The sequence below is a fragment of the Malaya genurostris genome, chromosome 2 (assembly GCF_030247185.1).
Source record: "Malaya genurostris strain Urasoe2022 chromosome 2, Malgen_1.1, whole genome shotgun sequence".
Classification (NCBI taxonomy): Eukaryota; Metazoa; Arthropoda; class Insecta; order Diptera; family Culicidae; genus Malaya; species Malaya genurostris.
This window is the reverse complement of record NC_080571.1, coordinates 119,242,635-119,270,138: the sequence shown is the minus strand read 5'-3', so window position 1 is coordinate 119,270,138 and position 27,504 is coordinate 119,242,635. Positions and strand designations below refer to the sequence as shown.

Sequence of the window (27,504 nt, the reverse complement as noted above, 5' to 3'; positions counted from 1 at the left end):
TATAATTTTATGTTAATCAAAATTTTACAAATTAAAATACGTGTACCTTCAATTCATAATGATAATTCATGTGGAAACAAATACAAACTCGTTTAGCTCCTTTTTTTTTGTTGAATTTTTCAAAAACAATACCATTTGTCTCCTAGCTTTTTTGTGGAATATGACAGCTAGAACTAATCGTCTATAGATTTGCTTCTAAAATTTTGAAAGAACAGTCATCACATTCGAATTTAAGAAAGATGTAGAGTCTCTAATTTGATTTTAAAAAAAAGTTTTTTTTTTTTCAATTACGTCAGGAGTAAAACTGTGAGTTCCAATTTCATTGGGTATGTTTTCACCGCATTAAAGTAGCGTTAAAAAAAACAATTCAACGGTTGGATTTTTTTCTTGAATTCAAATTACAGCACAACGCACATCGTTTTAATTTTTTTGTTGTGAGAGCAGTTCATGGAACACCGCCGTAACACTCTTGATTTATTTACAACCAACAATGAATCATATTCGAAAGTAGACGAAGCAGCACACAAAATTAAGCGGATTAATTATATGGATTGATTTAAAATCCATCAGTACTGAAAATTTTGAATGAATAGGCACAGCTGTCGGTGTCAGCATGGTAAATTCAATTTTATGTTATGCGATATACCAATCGAATGATTTCGTCGAAATCACATAACCTATAATGTGTCTCAGAAAATCTAAGCCCAAAATTTGTCTTGTAACTACTCTTATTTGTAGATTGTGTTTACTGATTGCAAAACAAACTCACTTAATTTATACCGATCGCCCTGGAAGATGTGGTCATAAAACCTTGAACTAGAAAGATTTGTTTTCAATTTGATTGGTCTTTTGAAAACGGAAATGTAAGTCTACGGAACAAAAACAATAAAAATTTTCATGGCGACCTATCTCCTAGATTTAAAAGTTTTCAAAATATTTAGACGCGAATTTTTGAATTTTATATCTCGAAAACTATTAATTCTATGATAAAAGCTATTCAAGTATTCAAAATAACTTTTTTTATCAAAAACTTAAAGTTTTGCAACTGCCTGCAAATTGTTTTAACTGTTAAAAAACCTCTTTTAATCCACCTAGTGGTGTAATGATGCCTTCTCATATTATTCATAACATCATAAATATTACTGTAGAATTCGCAAATACAACTGTTCATTGAATAGAAATAGGAAAGTTTAGTAATTCCACCGTACCCCCACGCACCGGTGTTGTATATATTGTCATTCTATATGGCGGTTTGAAAACGTTGACACTCATCGCCCTGTAACTGCGGAACCAGAGGTCAGATCCGGATGAAATTTTACAGTAGCTTTAAAGATAGTATGAGCTTTAATTCAAATCAAGATTAGTGAACATCGGTTCAATTATCGCAGAGAAATCGTGTTGAGTTTCATTTTGAGTTTTTCTTCACCACTTTCGGTGCTTCCGGAACAGGAAAAGAGAGGACCAGTAGTGTCGAATTAAGTTTTTTTGTCCACAAACTAACAATCTCTGTAAACTGGAAGAATTTATCAGACAGTTTTATGGGATTTGTACCTGTTTTTGACAATGAAATTGATAATTTTCCACTTACCACGTTTTAGTTCCGGAACCGGAAGTTGGATCCAGATAAAATGTTTTTTTTTATTCAATAATATAATATAATATTAAGGCACACTGCTTAAGCTCTAAGATGCCAAGGGTATTTACTAATATTAATTATCGTCTAACTTAAAACTAGAGTAGTATCATTATGTAATATAGTATCTGGTGATCGGTAGTGGCCGGTGAATTGAATTTAGGATGAGATGATTCCAGATGGCGATGGTAATTTTCTATGTTGGCCGCATTCTTCGGTCCGTGAGGGTCCGCGGGAAACACCCCCAGGCTACGAAGGCCCGGCGGGTGGCCCGCATGCTGGTCATTGACTGGAGCGGTCTTCCGGTGATGGTGATGTTACGGAAGAGAATGAAAAAAAGAAGTAAATATTGTGAGAAACGGGGTAAAAAAGGGGTGTGGGAACAAAATGTTTGAAAACGACAGAGATCTAATTAGTTGCCATCGAGATGGTGAAAAAACAGGGAAAGGGGAACGAAAAAGTTAGTGACAAAAAAAAAAGATCTTGTTAATTCCAATGAAGATGGTGAACAGGGACGGGGATCGAGAGAATCGGGCGGATGTTAGTGTCGAACCTGTAGGTGGAGATTATATTTTCTGAGCGAGGAATAACACATTACACTTGTATATCAATGTGTTTAAGGTACTGGTATATGAGAAGCATATATGAACTATCCCGACTCGCCAACACATCCCGAACCGGCACCTCAGGCGGTCTACCTCGGGCCCTGAGGGATTCCAGTAGCTTCGACCTGGCGTCACGATACTCTACGCACGACCACACGACATGCTCGATGTCCTGATAACCGTCGCCACAGGTGCAGAGCCCGTTCTCCACGATCCCGATACGCCGGAGATGTGCGTTGAATGTATAGTGATTTGACATGAGCCGTGACATAACGCGAATGAAATCACGACTCATGTTCATCCCCTTGAACCAAGGTTTCGTCGATACCTTAGGGATAATGGAGTGTAGCCATCGTCCCAGTTCGTCATTCGTCCATGAAGTTTGCCAACTTTCGAGAGTTTTCTGACGAGAAATACTGAAAAATTCATTGAAGCAGATTGGTCTTTCATAAATATCAGTTTCCAATGCGCCCACTTTAGCCAGTAAGTCTGCCTTTTCATTGCCCGGAATGGAACAATGCGAAGGGACCCTAGACTAACGATATTAAATAAGACCGTTCAGATAAAGTTCTCAAATGTTCCCGTATTTTCCCCAGGAAATATGGGGGATACTTTCCTGGCTTCATTGCCCGGAGAGCTTCTATTGAACTTAGACTGTCCGTGACAATGAAGTAATGGTCTTTGGGCAACGTTTCAATGATCTCGAGGGTGTACTGAATAGCAGCTAATTCTGCGACGTAAACTGAAGCCGGATCACTGAGTTTGTACGAAGCGGTGATATTCTGATTGAAGATGCCGAAGCCTGTGGACTCGTTGATGTTTGATCCGTCAGTGTAAAACATCTTTTCACAGTTGACTGTTCTAAATTTATTATAAAAAATATTTGGGGCCACTTGAGGGCGCACGTGATCCGGAATTCCACGAATCTCTTCTCTCATGGATGTGTCGAAAAACACAGTAGAATCAGAAGTATCCAACAAATGAGCACGGTTGGAAACAAACGAAGAAGGATTAATATTCTGAGCCATGTAATCAAAATACAAGGACATAAAACGGGTTTGAGAGTTAAGCTCAACTAACCTTTCGAAGTTTTCAATCACCAGAGGATTCAAAATGTCGCATCGAATGAGCAAACGATATGAGAGATCCCAGAACCGGTTTTTCAGTGGAAGAACGCCCGCCAGCACTTCGAGGCTCATCGTATGAGTCGATTGCATGCAACCCAAGGCAATACGCAAACAACGATACTGAATTCTTTTCAGCTTGATGAAATGAGTAATTGTGCTGGTTCTCGCTTCCTCGAAAATACAACCAGCTCAGTTTTCTCCGTAGAGAACTCGATACCCATTTGAAGAGCCCATGATGATAAGTTGTCGAGAGTATTTTGTAATGGTCCTTGGAGATCGGCAGCTTTGGGTCCTATAATAGACACAACGCTGTCGTCGGCAAGTTGTCTTAGCGTGCAAGATGTGTTGATACATTCATCGATATTACTTACGTAAAAATTGTATAAAAGGGGGCTTAAGCATGAGCCCTGAGGAAGACCCATGTAGCTGAATCGTATTGTCGACAAATCACCATGCGCAAAGTACATGTGTTTCTCAGACAATAGATTATGTAAAAAGTTGTTCAAAACTGGCGAAAGACCATGCTGATGCAACTTCTCAGATAGGATATTTATAGAAACTGAGTCAAAAGCCCCCTTAATGTCTAGGAAAACTGACGCCATTTGTTCTTTACGAGCAAATGCCATTTGAACTTCTGTTGAGAGCAACGCAAGACAATCGTTCGTTCCTTTGCCCCTGCGGAAACCAAATTGTGTATCTGAAAGTAAACCATTAGTTTCGACCCAATTGTCTAGACGAAACAGAATCATTTTTTCGAACAATTTCCGGATACAGGAAAGCATAGCAATCGGCCGATACGAATTGTGATCGGAGGCTGGTTTCCCTGGTTTTTGAATGGCGATAACTCTGACTTGTCTCCAGTCGTGTGGGACAATATTACCCGTGAGGAACTTGTTGAATAAATTCAGCAAGCGCCTTTTGGCGGGGTCAGGCAGATTTTTCAACAAGTTGAATTTTATTCTGTCTAATCCCGGGGCTTTATTGTTACATGACAAAAGTGCAAGTGAAAGCTCTACCATCGAAAACGGTGATTCGTTTGTATTTGGTGTCGCGGCGCGGGTGATCTTCTGTTCCGGAACAGAGTCTGGGCATACTTTTTTAGCGAAATCGAATATCCAGCGGTTGGAGTATTCCTCGCTTTCATTCGTGGTGTTATGATTGCGCATTCGTCGGGCTGTGTTCCAAAGAGTGCTCATAGATGTCAGTCCAACCGTAGCGATGTCGGGCAAAGGGATAAATCCAGCGCACTTGGTCTTGCTGGTGGTGCAGGAATCCGTGTCATTTTTCCCGTATTCAAGATTGTCATATTGAAGTTGTCGCAAATATCATGGATCATAGCTGATCTGTTATCGTCGTGAAGACAGCCCCATCCCGTACCGTGTGAGTTAAAGTCTCCTAAAACCAACGTCGGTGCGGGAAGGAGCTCTATGATATTACTGAGCCGCCGATGCCCAACCAAGGCTCTAGGGGGAATGTAGATGGAAGCAATACAAAGGTCCTTACCTTTGATTGTAACATGACATGCGACAACTTCAATACCTGGTATCGAGGGGAGGTTAATTCGATAAAAAGAATAGCACTTTTTGATCCCTAAAAGTACTCCTCCATAGGGATCATCTCGATCCAGGCGAATAATGTTAAAATCGTGGAAGTTTAAGGATATTTCAGAAGTTAGCCAAGTTTCGCACAATGCAAATGCGTCACATTTCAGATTATTTACTAGAAATTTAAAAGAATCTATTTTTGGGATGATACTTCTGCAATTCCACTGTAAAACAGTGATTAGATCCGTGACCTCGGTGGATGATTTAGCCATCGAAGGATACAATCGCTGAGAGAAGGGGCCAATTTGCAGTCAACTGCTTCAAATATGTTTTTACTGTTGGCATGAAAGCAATTAAAATGCTTCTAAGAGGGTCTGAAATATTGAAAGTTGTAAAAATCCAGTCCGCAACATCAGAGAACTTGATAAGTCCAGCACCTAGTTGGTTCTCTGGTAGATTTTCTGGGACGCTTGGGGATTTTGTAGTCCCGGGAAGTCGTGGGAATTCCATCTCGGAATTGAGTTTTCCGAGACCAGGAGCTTTTTGCTTCGGTGTTGTGTCCCGATTCCCGTTAGCTGTAACTTTTCGAAGCCCTTCGGAAGACACCTTCGAACCCTTACTAGGTAGCTTATGAGAGGATTTATTTATTCTTTTCCTACAGCTATGAGGGACCGCCGAAGATGGACCTTCCAAAGGGTCGTCAGAATCGCTCTCGTCAGTTGACAAGCAGGCATATGGGTTCGTTGTCTGTTTAGGAGGGGTGGCACTTTTAAGCATCTCTGCGAAAGAACGCTTGGAGTGCTCCTTTAGGGAACGCTTCATTCGATCACCTCGCAGTTTGTAAGCGGGACAATCAGAGAGGTCATGCGGACCCTCCTTACAGTAGAGACACTTTTCAGCATCCTTACCGCAAGAGCCGTCCGCATGAGCTTCCCCACAGTTAGCACAACGTGGCTTATTGCTGCAATGGGTAGCTGTATGCCCCAGTTGTTTGCAATTAATACAGTTCATTACTCGGGGTACGAATAGGCGAACAGGCAAACGAACCCGGTCCAAGAGGATGTAGTTGGGCAAAGCAGAACCGGCGAAGGTCACACGATAAGAGTCTGATTGGGGATAGGACTTTGTTCCATCCCCGGCGATCGATACTGAATGCAATCGCTTGCAATCCAGTATCTTGACATTCTTAAGTGAGGGGTCTTTAAAACAACCCGCCCCGTACTTAAGAACGTCCTCGCAAGTCAAACTCGAATCGGTGACCACACCGTCGATTTCTACTTCGCGAGCTGGCACGTAGACGCGGTACTCCCGCGTAAAAGGATCATTTTGAACGAGCTCATTAGCCTGTTTTGAACTGGTAAACAGGACCCTGAGCCAAGGTTGCTGATCCTATCAATGAAACATTACTCGTGAACTATTCTCTTCACCGGCGATGCTCTACCCGTGCGGCGAGCAGTTTGTATATATTCCGTGTCTGCTTTATTCATTCTTTCCTTCCACTCAGAGAATTGAACCGCTTGGCAAAGCAAGCAAGCATCATATATGCACTCTGTTCGCTCGCAGTGAGTTCGTTTCGAAGCGTTTAGGTAGAAAGCTATTCGGTGGTGATGATGACTCGCGTTGAGTCGAATTTTCTACTCACGGTGATTCGTTCTCTGCGACGTATGGTGGTACAACTGAATGACCGCCCAGGATAAAATTTTATTCCTGTATAAAGCTTATAAGAAAGATATCGAATCTTTTTGAATTGTCTTCACTGCACATTTCTTCGGTGTTTGCTATACTTCAATCGTGATTTGTAGCATTAGGGACAACTTTGATACCTGCCAGAATATGTTATTGATTAATCATCAAACTGTAAAGGGTTATTAATGGAGCGTTTTTGTGTGTCGTAAATATGTAACTTTCACTCCTATTCCGTAGTTCTATAATAAATTCATTTTGTGTTTCGATCGAGTTCGACTTTTCCAAACAAATTATACCTCATTCGAAATGCCAAATTGGTATTTTTCATTCGGTCGAATGTAGGGTTGTTTATTATGCCTGAGAAGTAATAGTCCCAAGTTTTTGTCAATTATTATTGTTTCTCATGATCGTGAAACTATTTATATACCGATTACAAAGCCATTCGACGATCGTTTCCTTAATAATTATAAACATATGTGATGATTGCTTTTAATTTCATGTTAATCATTCATAATAAACTAATAGTATTTGTATTGACTTCGAGACAAGTTGTGTCGAACCAAGTCAACTACCAAAAAAGTTGAGACCAACTTTGATGATAAACACTATCAGTTCGTACAAATACTAGCAGAACCATAAACACCAAATAATTCCGTCACATTCAATATACAGGGCGTTAGAGCTATAATATAATAGAAACTAAAACCGAAATAGAACTTCTATAATTTTATATAAGGCACTAATTTGGAGGCCAACATAAGATTTTACTGAAGAATGATATTTCTATTATTATCAAAAACAAACAAACTCTCTACAGTTACTTGTTGGAAACTGTGCCATGGATAATCGTGCAATGAAGACCTTCCGCAGTTTCCAATAACGAAATAAATATCTAAAAATCAAGTATCATACAATCAAACACAACAAAATTATCTGTCTCGTGACATTAGTGACGTTAAATAAAGTGGAATCAAATGCATTTTTTTTTTCTTGATCCTATATTCTCCTACTATCTGCTGATTATGTGATAACAGAATTATATTTCATTTGGACTCTTTGTATGTGATCCTTGAAGTATTCACGTAAAATTTTTTTTGCTCAACACAGTTTTAAGGTAAATAATACAATGAGTAGTTTCAAAACTGAATGTGTGATATGAGTAACAAAAATTCTAAATCGCACTATCTGACAAATCGATAAACCACGCGGATTGTGTTATTTTTCAAATTGAAATCGTTTCCTCTGTAATATGAATATAGTAAAAAGTTATGAAATTGAATTTACAATTTCTTCTAGCGGATGTTCTTTTTAAAAAAAAAGCTAAACCGATCACTTCGGGAGTCAATTGTAGAACATTTTATTTTCAATACATTTTTGACAGCAATATCAGATTGTAATCTTAATTTGATTTCAGCTCATCAATTTCTCAACTGATATCACATTACGTTATTATTTTGCTGTTTGCTTTTGGAAGAAAAACTTACGAGGCAATAGTTTTGTGAAACTCCAAAAATGATAATATTAAATGCAAAAATTTAATGAATGCATTAAAATAGGACTAAGTTAATAAGGCGATACAAAAATGCAAAAGTAAATTTCAATGGAACATCTATTCCTCCAATTTTATGTTGCGTTTTACAAAATGCTTCGACATCCTGTGGCAGTTGGCCGGAACCACAACCGTGATTCTCAATTTAAAAGTCTTAATTTCCTGATCGTAGTACAGTTATTCTAATCGATAATTTGCATAGATGTATGGTAAAAGATGCTGAATGAGTATTTAGTTAGTAATGACTATTTCTTTGTTAGCCATTCTTCTTAATTGCTTTGATTTTTGCAGAGCAAGCAGTTACATGGCGTCTCAGTAGGTTCAAACGTTGTGGAAAACCCTGCACTCCTATTACTTCTATAAATCAAATCTATGCGAAGAAGCGTTAAATTGTGTTTAATATAATAAAAACATGAGAAAATAAATCATCCCTGGAATTAAAAGATTAGACTTGCCTCTATAATCAATATTCAGAATATATTTTTGTCACTCTATTTGCATTGCATATTGATATTGCGTATTGGACTTGATCATTCATAATCATATGTGATTTTAAAAAATATCACTGTAGATATTTCAGTCCATTTTCAAAATCATAAATAAAATAAATATCAAACCAACCCGAAAGAGAATCAAAAGTGTTGCTACAGTTATATGTGGAAAATAATTCCTTTTATTTTATTTCTTATATAAGCCATATAAACTGCAAAATTTTCACTTTACAAAAGTGATTGTCCTCAGGTGATTCAACTCCAGCTTTTTTAAAATCTATCTGCCATTACTTGCCGCAAAATTTCAACAGCACGGAGTACGAACGTGAGAATAGTATTCGGTGAAATCTGAATCAACTGTTTCATTAGTTTTATGCAGTAGGAAGTACATTATATGTACATTAGTATACAATTTTAAACGACGTTTTGAAGTGGACTATTAGTTTTATTTATCAGTTTAATTTTTATCCAACCCAATCGTTTCGCCATCTTCCAATAATAAGTAATGATATTACGTTTAAAGTTTTCCAAGCTAATTTGTGATGTTCAACGCACACCTTTTATCAGGGCAATATCTACGAGACAATTAAACTAAGCAAAATAAAAAATTGCTTCCATCGCATCGCTAATTTTTGTCTTCAATTTTTTTCGTACACTTGCATTCATGATTGCTGGTATTTTGACTCACAGTGAGTCAAAAATTGACTCAATGTAAGCGCTACTCGTGCCTGATGATACCTGCTCTTGAAATGGTAGAGAATGGCTCACGGCGGAATAGCAACCAGCATGAAGAAGCAAGATCTCTTCTCTCTTGCGAGTCGCTCAGGCAGTCACATATTGAGCATAGCTTTTGCCTCGTCCGGCATTACATGCTTTGCTGTCTCCGTTCTTGAATCGTTCGCAGGCGATGAACGTTAATGAGTTGCGCGAGGCGAATTTCAGCAACCCTGCCCTGAGCTTGTCTGGACGTATCTTATCAAAACTTTTTATAGTATTGTATCGCGAGGACAGGTCCCGCGATATTTTTAAAATATTTAATTTTTTTTCTTTCGATTTGGTCCGGAAATAGACCGCATAAGGACCGGCCGGTAGTGCGAGCCCATCCAGATAGTTCTTTATGCGAGACTTTTTATAGTCAAGGGAAGTCTCCATTTGATCATCGGGAACGGGGGGGTCAGAATTTAGACTAGACATGTTGCGGAGCTACCTCCGCGCAGAAATAAATGAATCGGGGAGAAATAGAACAGTCGAATGCAGGAAGGAAAAAAAAACTAAATAATGATACTTAACTTAAATCCAACGGGCGCCACCAAGGCCTAGCCCTCGTCGATCGGCGTATCGCCGCTGCGATGGTGTGCAAAAAACCTCCGAGAGTAAAAAGCACACTCTTTTTTAATCCGCACAGTGATATCACGTACACCGCTGGGCCTGTTTTGATCGATCGAACAATCACCGGCTAACGGTACTGTTTCGATCGTCCGCTCACAACAATACACTGCTTCAGTATATAATGTGCATAAAACCTCTCACAGGAAAAAGCACTATTGTCTATTACACAATAGCGATCTAGTTTTGATCGTCCGGTCACTTTATCACACACGGCACTGGTTTTCAACGCTTTCGCAGTAAACACAAAGCACGTCCGTTCACTCGGAAGGTTGAAACGGCAATGAGATAAAATGTTCTTGAAACTTTAAGAAACTAAAAGACCTTAGTTTCAAATCAAATTAAGTGCACACTTTTTCTTTAATTTTCACATATACCATGTAACCGACTGTAACTCCGGAACCGGAAGTCGGATCGAAATAAAATTCAATAGCAGAATATGGGACCATAAGACCTTTTATTTGAATTTTAGTTTGTGGAAATCGGATAAGCCATCTCTGAAAAAAGTGAGTGCATATTTTTGTTACATACATACACACATACACACACAGACATTTTCTCAGTTCGTCGAGCTGAGTAGAATGGTATATGACATTTTGTCCTCCGAGCCTCGGTTAGAAAGTCGGTTTTCACAGTGATTGGATAGCCTTTGTATATGAGAAAGGTAAAAATGAAACACCTGTTCCAATCTGTGAAAATGCTGGCTTTGTGGTGTTATGATGCCTTTCTCAGATAACTCATGTTTTTATTATTACTACTACGGGATTCTTCAAAAAACCTTCCTTTGAATACTAAATAAAAACAAAAAGCTTGTCTGAGTATACATTAGCATAACCTATTCAATTTTGACTCAAGGAATTTTTCATTTTCCCAAAAGTAGTCCATTTTTATAGACGTTGACCCTTTTATTTGAGTTTAAGTTTGTGAATGTCAACTCAAATGTTCCGTTTCGACCACTATTTTCGGGAAGTAGGTTAAGTTAAGTTTAGTAGAATTTTAACGTCTTTTGTCGTGAATACGATTTACTTTACTATGGGGTGCCTTTTCAAAATTTACCCTCTGAGAGAGTGATAAGTTTTTGATCGTGAATATCTCTTGTTGTATCTAACGAATCAACATAATTTTTGCTACATGCCATCGGAAATATGATCACAATTTTATGATAAAATTTTTATGATGTGTGACAGAATCTCAAATAATTCAAAATTAAACTTTTCTGAAATGTTTGGTAAAAGCGAGTATCAAAGAGGATAATTCATAAGGCGCGTTTGCAGGCGCGTATACAGGGGGGTGTTTTAGGGGTTCAAACCCCCTCCGAAACTCAAAAAAGTATGATATTATGTAAACTCTTTTTTTCAAATAAGTAAAAAATAAAATGAATAATTTTCAACAAACGACTCCACAATAAAAAAATTTCAAATAATTATATAAAAAGTTCCATTTGTATGGAAATTGATCAACATGTTCTGAAACACCCCCCGAAATTTTTTTCTGGGTACGCGCCTGCGCGTTTGCCTTTCTCGTATTTTTAAAGTTCATAGCTAAGTGATCTGTAAAAGGATTTATATAATCTAACTACCAGAAGAATCGAAATTTTTCAACTTAAGCGTGTATAGAAAAAGCATTGAAGTATTTCAATAGTACACTATTGAGAAACCTGTCTCATTTGACCCATGTCAACACCAGCCAATCAGAACGCGTTCTGAGGAAGAGAACAAAATATCTGCTGCTGTACAACAAATCGTTCGAGAAAATGTTCCGAACAGTGTTTAATAACGTAGTGAGTTTCACAATTTGGTCCTTCTGAAAGGTAGGAATGAATCCCGTACAGCATCCGGATAGTTTCTTTCAATGAAATGCAAAACCGAAATGAAATAATCGAAATTAAAATTCTATATGCTGCTATTTTTATATCCGCTAGGACCGCCCATTAGTGAAAAAGCTACAAACGAAATCAGGTAAAAGGAAACCTGCTAACAAAAATTGGATCAGTTTAGATTCTATCGCCACTACGAGCAGATGTATTTTGTGTCGTTTGCAAAGCTAGTTTCGCTTCCGACAAAAGCGATTACGTCACTGCTGCCAGTCATTTGCATTGGTGAAAAAGCAACGGTGGAGAGCAGTACACAAAATCAGCCGCTCTAATGGCTCTAAAAGTTTTCTAAAGAACTATTAGGATTTGTTGTTCGCAAATCGAAGGGAAATGTCCTCAGTTTAGTGCAAATCTAGAACAGTTTGGTTAGATTTGTGCACTTTTCGCTGTGTGAAGTTCACAGTAATCGAGATCAAGTGAAGCCTTTTTTGTTTTTGCGAAAAATGTGGAAAAGGGGAATGCTTGCATAATTCATAAAATTGATCAACTAATTGATATTGGGAAGTGTTAAGAAACATGTCAGTTGTTTTCGTATTCGCGACATCCAGTTATGTTTCTGACATTACCCACCCGCCCTTTTCACTATCGCTTTATATGACAGGTTGCAATTTCATACTCACTAATCTATATTCCCGAAACCGAAAGCCAGATCTGGACAAAATTCTACAGAAACTATTTCAAGATATTTGCCTCGATTAGTCCGTGTCATGTACAAAAACATGCTCCTGAAAACGAAATTTTTGTACTTATCAGCCTGAATTTCCGCAACCGGAAGTTCATATCCAGTTGTATCGGTAGGCTTATACCCAATATAATCTTTCATTTGATCCTAAGCTTGTGAACATTGGGTGAGCGGTCTCTGAGAAAATCGAGAACATTGTTTCAGTTCATTTTGCACATTTTACCCCGTAACTCCGGAACCGGAAGTTGTATCCAGATAAAATTCAATAGAAATCTATGGGACATATGGTTTTCAATTTAAATCCAAGTTGAAGAAAATCAAATAAGCGGTCTATGAGAAAATCGAGTGCACTTTTTCTTCATATTTTTGTACATTTCAACCCGTTACTCCTGAATCGGAAGTTTGATCCGGGTAAAATTCAATAGAAACCTATGGGACTAAAAGTATCTCCGCAGTGCGGAAAATATTTTCCGAAGTTTTCGTGTCCTGCTTCTGGGAGATACGAACCGAAAGTTCGATCCAGCTAAAGTTCAATAAGAACCTACGGGACTAAGAGACCTTTCATTCGAGTCTACACGCACATATATGCACGCAAAGACATTTTGAGTATTCGACGAACTGTGTTGAATGGTATATGACTCAGTTCGAAAGTCGGGTTTCACAGTGATTGCATAACTTTTTTATATGAGAAAAGCAAAACAAGAGATTCAGTTATTGGAAATTGTAACAATAAACCCATTGTTCAGTGTATCATTTTGAACGTTTTTTCATTATTATTAAAATCGTTTATCTATACCCGGCTTTAATCTGTTTTTTTAAAGCTCCTGGTAGATTATCTGAAGGTTATTTCTGGACATCATGTTTTATGCAATTGATAGTTACCGAGATGCTGCGATTTGAAGAGAAAGTTCATGAAAATACACATTTATGCATAACAAATCGCAGAAGTCTGTTGAAACAGAAAGGCCAAATTCCACGAAAGGAATGTAATACCAGGACTTTGCTACGGACCAGACAGGTAAAACTAGTTTGTCGTCGCGACACAAAAGAAAATTAATCTTTAAAACCATCCTGCAGGGCTTGCAAATTGAAGCAACGAACGGTAGGAGACATAACTCATTCTCTCACATATTCATGAGTATCTGTGTTGGTACCATGGCTCGTGAATCGACGTTGAGATGCAGCTTATGTTCATTCAATTTGACATTCGTGAAGAGATATACGGCATGAACAAAATTGCCCATGAAGCGGCGTCCTGTGAGATGCTTCATGGTTGTTATAACGCAGTGAAGCAGTATGATTCAGAGCAAAATGGTTCAATAAGAAAGGTGCGTTATTGAAACTTTTTTTCTCTCATTCTCTCGAATTTGTTTCGTTGCCGCATTTCAGTGTAGGAAGTGAACAGTGTAAATCGTATACATTTTGGAATGGCTCCAAAGCGAAAATTGTTTGAAAAACCCGAAATACCTCTTAAGACAAAGATATTGTCAGTCACAGAAGTGAACAATAATATGGTTTATTGTCGAGTTGATGCTGGCTGTACCTATACACAATCACAACTAAATGCGCACAATTTTGCTCGGCACATATCAGTATACCACCCAGATGTGTACAACTTACTGGAACTGGGGGAGCCTATTCCTGAGGACGAAATCGCGAAGCGAAAAGCAAAACATCCTTTAATTGATACAAAACACTACGAGTACGCAGTTGTTAGAGTTTGCAAGCAGCGGGTGCTGGGTGGTTTAATTAAAATGATCACAAAGCATTGCCAGCCATTCAACATGCTAAATTGGGAGGGTTTGCACGATATTGTCGATCATCAACTATCTCCATTTGGAATTCATATCAATAATAGAAATATTATAGAATATGTTAACAAGGTCAGAGATGAAATGGATAGAATTATCACTTCTGAGGTTAAAAATGAAATCGTATCAATCAAATTTGATACAACAACGAAGCGTTATAGAAGTGTGCTCGGGTTGAACGTACAGTTCTTGAAAAATACTACGCTCGTTAAACGAACTCTTGGTGAGTAAAAATTTATCAATGGATATAGAATTTTTTTAAATAGTAAATGAGTATATTCTATTTTCATCTATAACCTGAAAAACTCTCAAAATAATATTATATTCAAATTATTCATAGTAAGTTGATTAGCAGATGAACTGTAATTGTAACTTTAATCAATTGCAGCTTATGCAATATGCTCTTACATTCATTCAATGAATATCAATAACTATCCAATAAAATATGATTATTACTATATATCTGTTTATTAAGCCTCGGTCGAAAAAATTATTAATTCAAAAGCAAGAAATTTTGTAGATGAGATCTGGTGATACTTCCTCGTTATATTAACTATATCAATCGTTTGTACAGGAATGATAGAATTGCATGAAAAACATACGGCACAAAATTTGAAGAACAAAGTATTGGAAATTTGTCAGAAATTCAAAATTGAGCCATGGCAACTGCATACGTCAACAGTTGATAATGCTAGTAACGTAGTTGCAGCTGTGCGCGAGTTACAGAGCTCTCAACGCGAAGAAAGATGTCAACGGATAAATGATCTATCTGAATTTCTTCAAAATTTTTCGGAGATCCCAAACTTAGAACAAAACTCTAATATTGATTTGAATAGTTACGACGAATATGTACACGATAGTATTGAGAAAATCTCGGATACAAGTATAATTGATGAAATTGAATCTGTAACTGAAATGCTTGGTGATCACGAGTTGTCATGTATTCGTTGTGGAGCACATACTCTTAATCTGGTCGTGACTGATCAAACGTCTGGAAGTAAGAATAAGGATACTGCGCTTAAAATTTCAAAGATTGTTGAGGTCGTCAAATCCTACAGAAGGGTAGAACATAAAGAAGCTTTTCTTTTAAATCAACAAAAACTACCTCCTATTCCGAATGCAACTCGTTGGAATGTACATTATAGTTTAATGAAATGTCTTAAAGACAATCAAGCGTTTTTCGACAGATTAGCCATCAATTCACCAGTGTTAGGTAAAACTCTATATTATACAATTGTCACATTTTTTGATAACGACCAATAAGCCACCTGTCTACATCATCTTTGAAGCGGAGCTGCAATCGAATCATTGAATATATAGTGTTATTTTTAACATTAGATGAAAGAAAAAACTTTTTTTTGTTTGCTGCAACTTAACGAGTAGCGAATTCATCTCCAAAGTAAATGTTGATAGGTGTGTTGTCCGTTATCAAAGTTAGTAACATTTTATTTTGTTATACAAAACTGATTAAAACTGCTTCCAGATCTCTCTTCCCATTGGAGTTTCATTAGCAATTTCTGTGAAGCATTTTCTCCGCTGTATGAAGCCACAGTTCGCGTTCAAAAACTGGACTGTCCGTTGAGCGACTTCTATTTAGAATGGCTCAAAGTTCGAGGTAAAATTTGTACTTTACCGGATAGTAATATCTTTAAGCAAGGGATAATAAACTCAATAAACACTAGAGAGAAAATAATTTTCAATAACGTTGCTTACAATGGAGCTTTGTACATGGATCCCCGATTCGTTTATGAGGGATCTACTATATTTACTTCAAGTCAAAAAGAAGATATTGTTGTAAGTGTTTTGATTCGCAATTTGGGGTGATAAATGTATCATTAATATGTTTATATTATTTACATTTCCTTTAGGCATATCTACTATCAGTGTGGAGAAAAATTAATATGTCCTGCGATGCGGAGAAACCGTTACAAAAATCTAATAATATTCATTTAACCGCAATAGGATTCAATATGGACCAATACATAAGTCAAATGTTTGGAGAAGGATCATCATCTTCAGAAACTGGGGAACAACCGGTAGAAAAAGCGATCAGGAACATCCAATTTCAAAAACGTCAATCAGCATCAGATAGTTCATTTAGAGTTACGGACTATTGGTATAAACAAAGATTAACTGATGAACGACTATGGCGAATTGCAAAAGTAATTTTCACAGCTGCTTCTACCCAGGTATCCGTGGAGCGGGATAATTCGTTTTTCTCTTTGATATTAACGCCACATAGACACAGTATTTCAGGAGAAAACTTAGAAAATGTTCTTCAAATTAAGTTGAACGAAGATTTGATAGATCAAGCCATACAAATGGCGTTTTTCCCTGCTATCTCTTCAGAATTATTAGTTTAAACCCTTAATTTTCGATAAATACAGCAGCGTTTTTAAACTTTTTGACTTTCTTTCTTTCAATCATTTTGACTGCTTTTGAGCAATTTAGGTCTATACTAAGTTTTGGGCCTTCTAGTGTTGAGCACGCATCCAGTAAACAAGAACTACATGTATTTCGTGAAGAAATACTAGGTGTGATTGTATGAAATGATCCACGTGAACCGTTCTCTTCCAGAAACACCCATCTCACACTCTTGGTTAGAAGGTGACATCTGTGTCCAAGCTGGAGAAATCTAAGTACATTCAAACCTTTCCCGATTTGAGAGTGTATTTACACCTGATCAATCAGTTTCGCCGTCATTGCAATTTGTAAACATTACCGATACTGAACCGGATCGGAAAGGTTTGAAAGTTCCCAAACGGTTCATAAGATATCAATTTACTTATATTCCTGATAACAATAGTCCTCCTTTTTGAATTAAATTCACCAAGTTCAGGACGAATATGATATATTAACATTAATCCCAACTGGATCAAGATAATTCAAATTGGTGACCAGTTCCAGAATGCTAGAAACCACCTAATGACCTATTGTCAATTTCAAGCAGTATAAGTCCTGACCACTTCGTAATCGATCCAGATAACATAATAATTTTCATCTTTTTACATTTATAAGCGAACGATCGATCTCGGTATGGTCTGACTTTGTCAATACGCGAAGTATAAATTGACTCCCACCCCCATCCGCCAAGCGGGGGTACGCGCCGTGTAGCTCATCATCCAAAGCCTACACAGATGAAAATATTTTATGATTTTACATTTATTTTCATGCACATATTTGGAGCAGGCAATTGAATGGTAATTTAGATTACAAAACGAAGCGGTTTGTAAATATACAGTCTTGTTCAATGAAAAACTAAATAAATTGAAATGTAATTTTACATCAATCATGGTTTTAAATCAGATTTTCGTTTCAACTGATGTCTATTTCATAGTACTATCGGTTTACATGTCGTGTAAGTTTCATCTTTTCTTTCTGTGTAGAGACATTTGAATAATCAACATATGATTGAGGATTTCTCGTGATAACTAATATTTTTTTAAATAATAATAACATTTACTCAAATACTAGCTCATTTCATTATGTTCCAATGATATCACTGTGTGTTTTTCAATGCATCATTCATTATTGCACATGAATGCATGTCATTACTGCTTAAGATTCAAAAGAAATGGACTCCCGTAAGAAAATCCTATTTTACCATAGCTGATAGGGCTATGAAGATATTGTTCATACTGAGATATGTGCGCGATTCGAATATTACGAAACTTTGGAAAACATGTTAAATGTTCGGAGAGTACGTCGAACGTACACTTTGATTTGCATTGCATGTGAAGTAGCAATGTCTCAAAAAAGGATGCGTCGTAGACATCAGGAAATGAACGTTGGTATAAATAGTATAAAGCCAAAATATAAATTTCCTCGTCACATGTAGACAGACATGAAGAACGATACTCTTTTTCATTCCATACTAGTGAAAAGGAACCATCAACCGATTGTTGATTCTATGTGTATGTATATTCATGTATAGCAAAATATGGCAACAAGGATTTGTTGCGAGAGAGATTGCATTTCGCCGCTCAGAGATAACTTGCTTCAGTGTATCTAATGTCAAAGAAAAGCTTGTGTTCATTCACACAGGAGCCAGAGCCTCTATCAAATCTCTACGTTCTCACGTTTGTATGAGTTCATCTACTAACGGGTTCCATGTGTGTATACGACATGGAACATTCACATTGCTGGAATTCATTGCATTCATTCATTTGAATCTTCACGATTCAAGCCCTGCCATCCTGCCCACAAAGACACAAAGAGTGCTATAAAAGATATTCAATATAATAGTCAGAGTGAGTTTTTTGACATGATTTGCAGTTACATATTATGAATTTGAAACGGTTTATACAAAGTATCATGACGTGTTCGGCATTATTTTATCGGGTTGCTAAGTGGAATGTACCAGAGTAGCTAAGTTGGTAGAGTATCTCCACAGCAAAGATAATATTTTAAATTCGAGTCCTCCTTCTGGGAGATACTCTTTTGCGGAATTGTTCGCTATCTTCTCCTTTAATCTGTTTCTTATATGCAGCGATGGAAAGTGAATAACTTATACATAACGAGTACGAATCATCCTTTGAACGCAAGGTATTAAGTATTTGTCAAACAAAAGATATTAAACCCTGTTTAAATCCATCTAGTGGTGTAATGATAACTTTCTCATAAAACTCATGTATTCATGAATATTACTAAGGGATTCTTCAAATAATATTTATTTGAATCTTGAATAAGAACAAATAAGTTAGTTTAAGCATGCATTGGCATTCCAATTCATAAAACAGTTTTGAGCCACGTTTATAGGACGGTATAAAACACTTAATCTTGTTATTCCGGAACCGGAAATCACATCCAAACAAAAATCAATAGAAGTCTACGAGACCATAAAACCTTTCATTTGAGTCTAAATTTGTCAAAATCTACTCATCCGTTTCTGAGAAACCGAGGAGAGCTTCGTTTTTGAGTTGTTGACCACAATTTCCGGGGCTTCTGGAACCGGGAACTGAGAACCGGCATAGCTAAAATCGGTTTGTTTGACCAGCAAGTAACATAACTTACGAATTGAAACAATTTATGGCCAAATTAGGAAAAAAAGCGGGTGGTAATGTCATAGATATAACTGGGGGACGTGAATACGAATAAAACTACCATGATTTTTTCAAACTTCAAAAAGAGAATCGTTCATATTAGTTGAATGTGTGAATTTGGCAACTATTACTGTTGCGCTTTCAGAATTGTATACCGAAGTACGACTTACTTATTCTATCGTACAATCAAATAATATGGAACAAATGAGAGTAAAAAAATGAATCGTATGCCCACTGCATAAAATTACTGAAAATATTCGGTATTTCAATGTGTAGGTTTTGTATGATACACTTGGTGCAATCATTCGTTCAATTCATGCGGTTGAAATTTTGCGCGTCCTATTTTGGTACTGAATTTTATTTTATTTTTGTTTTATTTTATTTTATTTTGGGGAGCAGGGAAAAGCCCTATGGAGATGATATATAACAATCTCTCTCTCCAGCAGGCATAAAACCTCCTCATCTTTTGTATCAACAGATTACAATGATCCAACAGATACATTTACGTTTAAAACTAACAATTAAAACTAACAGTTAAAGCTAAACCACTAACTCTATAACTAGTTGATGACACAATATTACAGCATTACAGAGCAGCTTCCTTGAAAGGCGAGATAGAAGAGAAAAGTGGATATAAAGATGGAAGAAGAAGGTTAGTTGAGGGAGCAGTGAGTGAGCTTGGACGAACGACGGGGTTAGAACCGGCATGTAGATCTAATTAGTGAACAAAAAGATTGTGGAAGACGGAGAAAATGAGAGGGAGGACGAACTGGTTAGTTTCGGCGAATCTGATTAGTTTCCAATGAAGATGGTGAACATTTATTTACAGGATAGTTAAGGAGTCGTTGAATAAGCGTTTTATCGCATTACGCGAGAGATGAAAATCGAAGACCTGCGAGCAACTGTTAAACAAACGACACATACTGAGAAACGGTTCATTATATTCGTAGTTAGTTCTAGCACGAGGGATTCGTAAAAATGGAAAGAGTTTTCAAGCAGTGTATGTTAGCGAAATTTTTGGTAATTCGAAATATGAAGCCTAAGAGTTTCGATGCCTTCGAAATCACGTAGTCAATCTAATTCTTAAAATTAAGTTTATCATCAAAAATAACTCCTAAATCTTTCACGAACGATTCACGCTTAAGAACATTTTGCGAAAGATTGTAGTCATATCTTATTACTGAGTGCCTGCGGGAAAATGATTTGCTGAACATATTTCCGATACTATAAACAAAAAATTATACAACAAGAGATATTCACGGTTAGGTTCTACTCATTCTTGTACAGGGTAAATTTTGAAAGTTGTCCCATAGTAATTTTATACACACTTAACCTTGAATCTTCGGAACCGAAAGTTGGATCCAAACCAAATTCTACACATACTAATGGGAACATAATATCTTTTATTTGAATCTAAATTTGTAAAAATTGGTCCAGCCATTTCTGAGAAATTGGAGTCATTTCCGGCTTGGAGTACACAATCACATTTTACGGTACTTCCGGAACCGAAAACGATTTTTGTTACATACACACAGACATTTTGCGTACTCGACGAACTGAGTCGAATGGTATATGACACTCGGCCCTTCGAACCTCGGGTTTCCCAGTGATTGCATAGCTTTTCTAAATGAGTAAGCAAAAATGATCTTCAGTTTTGAAAGAATTGGGACCGTTTTTTTCCGTTGAGCGTGTAAGTCGGAAGTCTTTCTCCAACTGTTAGACATTAAACATATTGCCATATCCATTGTTCCACATAATGCACAGTCGGTAGCACTTGGTACTTCGACCTTTTTCCAGGTGGTGTGTCATTGAAAGTGATATTTATAGAACTTTGTTGCTTATAGCCCGTACCAAAAGAACAAGCGATGAAATAACCCTTCTTGTTTATGCTCCTTTTCAGAGTCCTTTTATCGTGCAGAAAGTCTGTTTGACTAGTAAAAACCTGGATGAAAATCGTGCATCCAGCTGTGAAATTCACGCAAAGCCAATTTCAGCCACAAAGAGAATGACTAGCGAGCGCGGGAGGAATTGAAAGCTCTCAGCCAAAAAGTTTATCCATACGGAAGCCCAAACCCGCGCCGTTGTCGTTTCATCGCACGTTTTCGTACTTTTTTTCTCGGTGCTCACCTCAATTGACACAGTTATCGTTTTAGAACCTCTTCTCTTGGAAGCTCGTACCGACGACCCGAAGTCCCGCATTATTCGCATCACATCGCCCCCATTAGCGCGATATGTGCGCAAGTGTGTTTGTGTTTGTGTATGTGTACTGTTGCTTCCACACGAGACCCACGTTTAGTCCACATTGTACACACTCTGAATTGGCTGATGATGGAAAAGTGGAAATAAGGAAGGAAACTCTTTCATGTTGCCTGAATTCATCAGCACGAGATTCTATTTTATCTTTCGTAAGTTTTGCTCTTCCAGATAACACTTTACGTCAGCAAACAAGAGGAGGAACGGAAACGGGTTTATATGCGCTACGGAACAGATACTGTAGAAGTGCAATACGCTTAACAGTATTACTTGGTCATTTTAGCGACTGAATGCAAGCATTGGATAAGTGTCTCTAGCTTTTGGAAAATTGATAATTTTCCGGTGTTAGAGTCGGTTGTAATGGGAAAACACAGAGTTTGAATTTCGAGTTTCCAAGTCAGAGGTTACAATAGTTAGTTTGAATGTCTGGTTCGTGCACTGAAATTTTTTAGCTACTTTTATTATGGAATTCTTTCGCCACGAAGTTTCTGGGTAATAGTGGATCAAAGAATTCACTAAAGTTTTTCATACGTATATTGAGTACTAAAGATGTATTGTTCCATCGAACGGTCGTCAAGAGACGAGATAACAAAGTGCTCACAAGTTCCCATTTCACTTCGAGTGTCTCTAATAAAACGGCGTCTATTGGGTGCTATCGCCTTCTACGTTATTAACCGAATGAGAGGGTGCGAATAGCTTGAAACCTTCGAAGGATGTCTTTGTGCTGTTTTAGAGTTTTGGTGTGTATTTTTCTCTAAATTTTGTGAAGTGCTTCAAATTTCAAGTACGGTTATTCATTTGAGCCCAAACGTCTTTAAATGGCCCAGACACGATCCAAATCATATCAACCCATTTTGCTTTAAAAATTGGTTTCTGCAGAGTACTTCAAAAATTTTAAGTTATATGCGTTCAAGTGGCTATGAACAGTTCTGTAGAACATACTCAAACCAACAATTCTGCTTCCTTTATGAAAATCATCAGTAGAACGGGATTTGGGAACCAGCACCTTTCACCTCTTTGAAACGATTCGTTGAATCACAGAGAACAGATATCCAAGTAGAGAATTCAATTTGTGTAAGAAATTTGAAGGTTTTTAAAATTCAATCACCAAATAGTAGTTGCGTTCGAGTTTTCATACAATGCTAATTCATGCGTGCAAAGTCGTGCGCAACGGTGATTTTAAACGGACCTTAAAAATGCGAGCGCAAAAAAACTGCTTCGAAGTGCAAAGTGTACTTGGCACCAACACAGTTCGAGGAAATTTTGTGATTTTTAATCTTATAAGATGCTCATAAATGGAGCGTCGTGTTTCACACAATTTTATATTCAAGAACATGTAAAATTGAGTAATCTAAAAATTACATGGCTTGTAATCGAATACAATAAAACTCAAAAGATCGATAGCAATAGCGCGACTTGAACCAAGAACCGTCGGCTTACAAAGCACGTCAGTTAATCGACTGAACCATATCCATATCTGCTTGATGAATAATTGATATAAATAAATAAAAATCCATACATCGGAACTTGGTAGACAAGTGCAAATTACATTCGGAGTCTTGAAATTCTGTACGAGTGGAATTTTGCGTCATTTGAACAGTTAAGTAGTTATGAATTGTATCGTTTGTAGAATTATGTCACCTGTAAAATTCATAATTTTTCTGTAAATTTCAGAAAGATGCTGAGATCGAATTTAAAACAATTATTGATTCAACTTGACAGATCATTTAAAACAAGACTGTCTACCGTGTGCGATAAAACAACTTTCACCATTCTACTTCACTGATCGCGGGCAATCATGACCACGCTCTTCTGAAACCGTCTCCTACATAGCTCGTTTGATCATTTATGAAATTATAAGGTCCAGAAAAAGGGAAGAAAGAGTAGAAACTACAGGATCAGGTGCAGTAATAAGTACAGGAAATACGGAATAAAGTTCAAGGTTAAAGGTTAATGACAAATATCATTGAGGAAACAATATTAACTGGCAAATTCAAAGGTGAAAAGTTTTAATTCCACGCATTCCAATGATACCCACTGATACTTAATTTAAATTCAAACGTCAATTTCCCATCCGTTTAGTATTTCTGTTACTGTCAATTAATCTCATGGGCAATCGTTTTATATTTTATATGTCGGCAATCCATTGGTTTTATATATTTTTACCGAAAATGGAGATACAAAAAAATTTTCATTTAGGGGTTAACCTACGTTTGTGCTTAGGACACATACCCGCTTTTACTTTTCTCTACGTTTCGTCTTAGACTCGTCAGTGCAGAGCAGTTCAAATTGAGCTGCTTAGTGCAAACTTAAACAGTTCACCTTGAACCGCTAAGCAGACGTAAAGTTAATGATATTTGCAAAACACTTTTTACTTGGCACCGAAGTACCATGTCTTTGCTGACGTGCCGAACGAATTTCAATTTGAACAGCTCTGCACTGACGAGCCTGACGTAAAGAAAAGTAGAAACAGTTATGTATCCCAACCACACACTGCAGGTACACAGTTCGAAAAAACCTTGTGATTTTAAAATTTATTACTTGCACATAAATAAAGCGTCTTATTTCACACAAACAACATTTGATGTGATTTTTTAAATTGTATGGCTTGAAACCGGATGAAATGGGAAATTAAAAGTCAATAGCAACAGCGCGACTTGAACCGAGCAACATTAGATCATGAAGCACGACAGTCAATCGACTGAGCTACAGAAGCACATATCTTCTTCATGAATATTTGATACATATAAAACCATACCAGTTGACAAGTTAAGCTGTTATGAATTGTGTCATTTGTATAATCATGTCACCGGTGTAAATGAGGTCGGTTCGTATGGCCATCAACTAACATGACCTACACGCTTCATTATTTTAGTCAATTTTGTTGGATTAATCCACCTAGCAGTGAGATGATACCTTTTTTTATCAATCCGCATGTGTTTTTTGCATGGATATTCGTAGGTGTTTTAGTTCTCATGACATTATTTTAATTATCGTCGTTTTAAAAGGCAAATTGAGATTTTAATCAATAATGTAATGTCGAAACTGCAAATTTCAATCTTAAAGTGTGACAATCGATTGAACATTCCATTAGATGTCGAAGTAAGTTTCACTTTAGAGTTTTTCGTCATTATTTATGATACTTCCAATGCTGGTATTCAGGAACTAGCATAACCCAAAATGATTCGAAAGGCCATAAATTAATACGCCAAACAGTTTACATCTTCTATATCGGTATGAATTTTAAAAACTCATCATCTGTAATACCAGAATCGGATAAAATTCACCAATTTTGTATGGGACCTTAAGTCTTTTAATTTGAATTTTTGTTTTTGAAGTTCTATCTGGCCTTTTTGAGAAAATTATTGAGCTTTGAGAAACGATTCGATACTGGAACCGGAATTCTAAAATCGGTGTAGCCGAAATCAGTTAAATTCACCAGAGGACTGTGTAGACATCTTTGAGAAATTGTAGTGCGAATTAAAATTTGGGGATACATTCCGAATCCAAAAACGAATACCGCTTAAACTGAAATAAATGTATTTCGTAATCGACTATCCAAATCTGCAAAACCCATAAACCTGATTAATTTATGTGAAATGGACATTTTCATACTAATCACGCTGTATCTCCTAAACCAGAAGTTGGATCTGATGAAGATGTTTTATAGAATTTGTAGACCTCTCATTTGAATCATAGATGATTCTTATGTCGTTTTCGTTTTTAAATTGCACTACACTGGTGTAGCGAAAGCTGCACTGAAACCGTTCGTTTTTACCAATTGCACTACACCAGTGCTACACTTTTTCTGCACCGATACCACTGGTGTAGCACTCATCAAAAGTTTGGTGTAGCTCTGTGCAATGGAATCGTTTATTGTAGTCAATGGTTACTGTTTATGTTTTCGTCATTTTTGTTCGTTTATTCATGCCTCAGTGTAGCACTGCACCGGTGTAGTGCAAATTAAAAACGAAATCGCCATTAGATTTCATTTGAATCTTAGATCGGTTCAGCCATCTACGATTTTGCATTATTTTAATTTCGTTTCACATATCATCCTGTGGTTCCGCAATCAGAAGTCGGATCCAAACGTAATTCAGGAACCTTGTTTGGGAGTATACTACTTTTCATATGAATCTGAGTTTGTAGAAAACGGTTTAGCCATCTCCGAGAAAATTGAGAGAAATTATTTGTCACACACGCATTTGCTGATCTCGACGAACTGAGTCGTATGGTATATGGAAGTTATGTTCTTCCAGCATTCATTGCTGTAATTATTTTAAAACAATATAATTATGGAATTACTTTCAACTCGATAATGCTGATATCATCTGGCTTACATATGCCATATTCGAACGATTATGTAGCCAAAAACGAACCGTGCTAAAATCGGTCCGGTTGCTTTGTCATACAGCGCTCAAAACTCCTACTGCTTGAATAGGAGGAAAAGTCGCTTACACAAAAATATCGATATCTCCGTTGAAAATAGACGGATTTTAACAATCTATGGCTTGTTGGATAGCTATTACCGTGTGGAATCTAAGTATAGAAATATATTCTGTTTTCAAGGTCAAGTGTGAAAGATACTGTCAAAAAACTAAAAATTTTGACATAAAACTTGCTATAACTCAAAAAGTAAACATCCGATCTCAAAACCATTCAATAGCGTTCTGGGTGACGGGGAGACCTTTCATTTGCGACTAGTTTGATTAAAATCGGTATAGCCATCTCTGAGATCTCGACCTCTTAGTTGACAACACACATACAGACACACACACACACACGCACACACACACACACACGGACATTTGTTCATTTCGTCGAGCTGAATCGATCGGTATATGAAAATTTTTCTAAAGTTTGAGGGAATTTTATACCTATTTTTTATATTTATAAAAAAAAAGTAAAAAACGATATTAGTGGAAAAATGCTTCAAAAATGGAACTCACTTCTATTTCTCATCAACAATCAAACCGATTTTCACAAATTTTGATTCATGTTAAAGCTCTCATTGTCTTAAAAGATACTACGCAATTTCATCCAGATCCACCTTCCGGTACCAAAATTATAGGGCGATGAGTATCAAAATATTTAAATTGTCATTCAAAATGACGATGCAAAACTGGTACGCATCGGTAAGTGTGGCTATGCTCCGTTCGCAAAGTGCTTTGTTCAATTTCGTATAGCGTGCAGGGTTGCACATTAAAATCTATATATTTCAGAAGAAAATATGTGAATTTCTATCCGGAGTTAAAAATTCTGTATTGAAACTCTGTATATGAAAATGATAAATTAAAGCGCATGAAATGAAAATGTCATTAAATCTAAACTGAAAATGGCAGCTACTTTTGTTTAAAGCTATCGTTTATTGTAATATGATTGGTCTGTGTATGTGTGTGTATGTATGTGTGTACGTTGTTGAATTTCATCCGGGTCCAACTTCTGGCTCCGGAACTATAGGGTAAAATGCAAGGATGGCTTTTATCGTATCAAAGAACGCTCACTAGTAACTCTTTACACGATTTAATTAGTGCCATCAAAGAGAGACGGATATCATCGCAGCAACATACACCCGGCATGGCCCATTTAACATAGAATAGACACCAGTGCGAGAGTGAATTTCTCTCGATGACATTTCTGAGAATCAAAGGTTAGCACGCTGCTGTGGGGATCCTCTATGAAGCAACAAACGGTCGCTCATTCTCGTTTTGCGATCCGATTCTATACGGGCTGTGGATAATTGCGATAGAATCATTTTACTATTGCCGCTTATTCGAATTATGTGCATATAAACTTTGTATAAGTTGTGTCTATTAAAATGT

The 27,504-nt window shown here is 37.0% G+C and overlaps 1 protein-coding gene across 6 annotated transcripts in view; it reads right to left on the bottom strand.

The window, feature by feature from the left end:
• The window catches only part of LOC131429764 (amyloid-beta-like protein), a 317,342-nt gene that overhangs the window by 247,502 nt on the left and 42,336 nt on the right, over nucleotides 1–27,504 (bottom strand). The window lies entirely within an intron of this gene.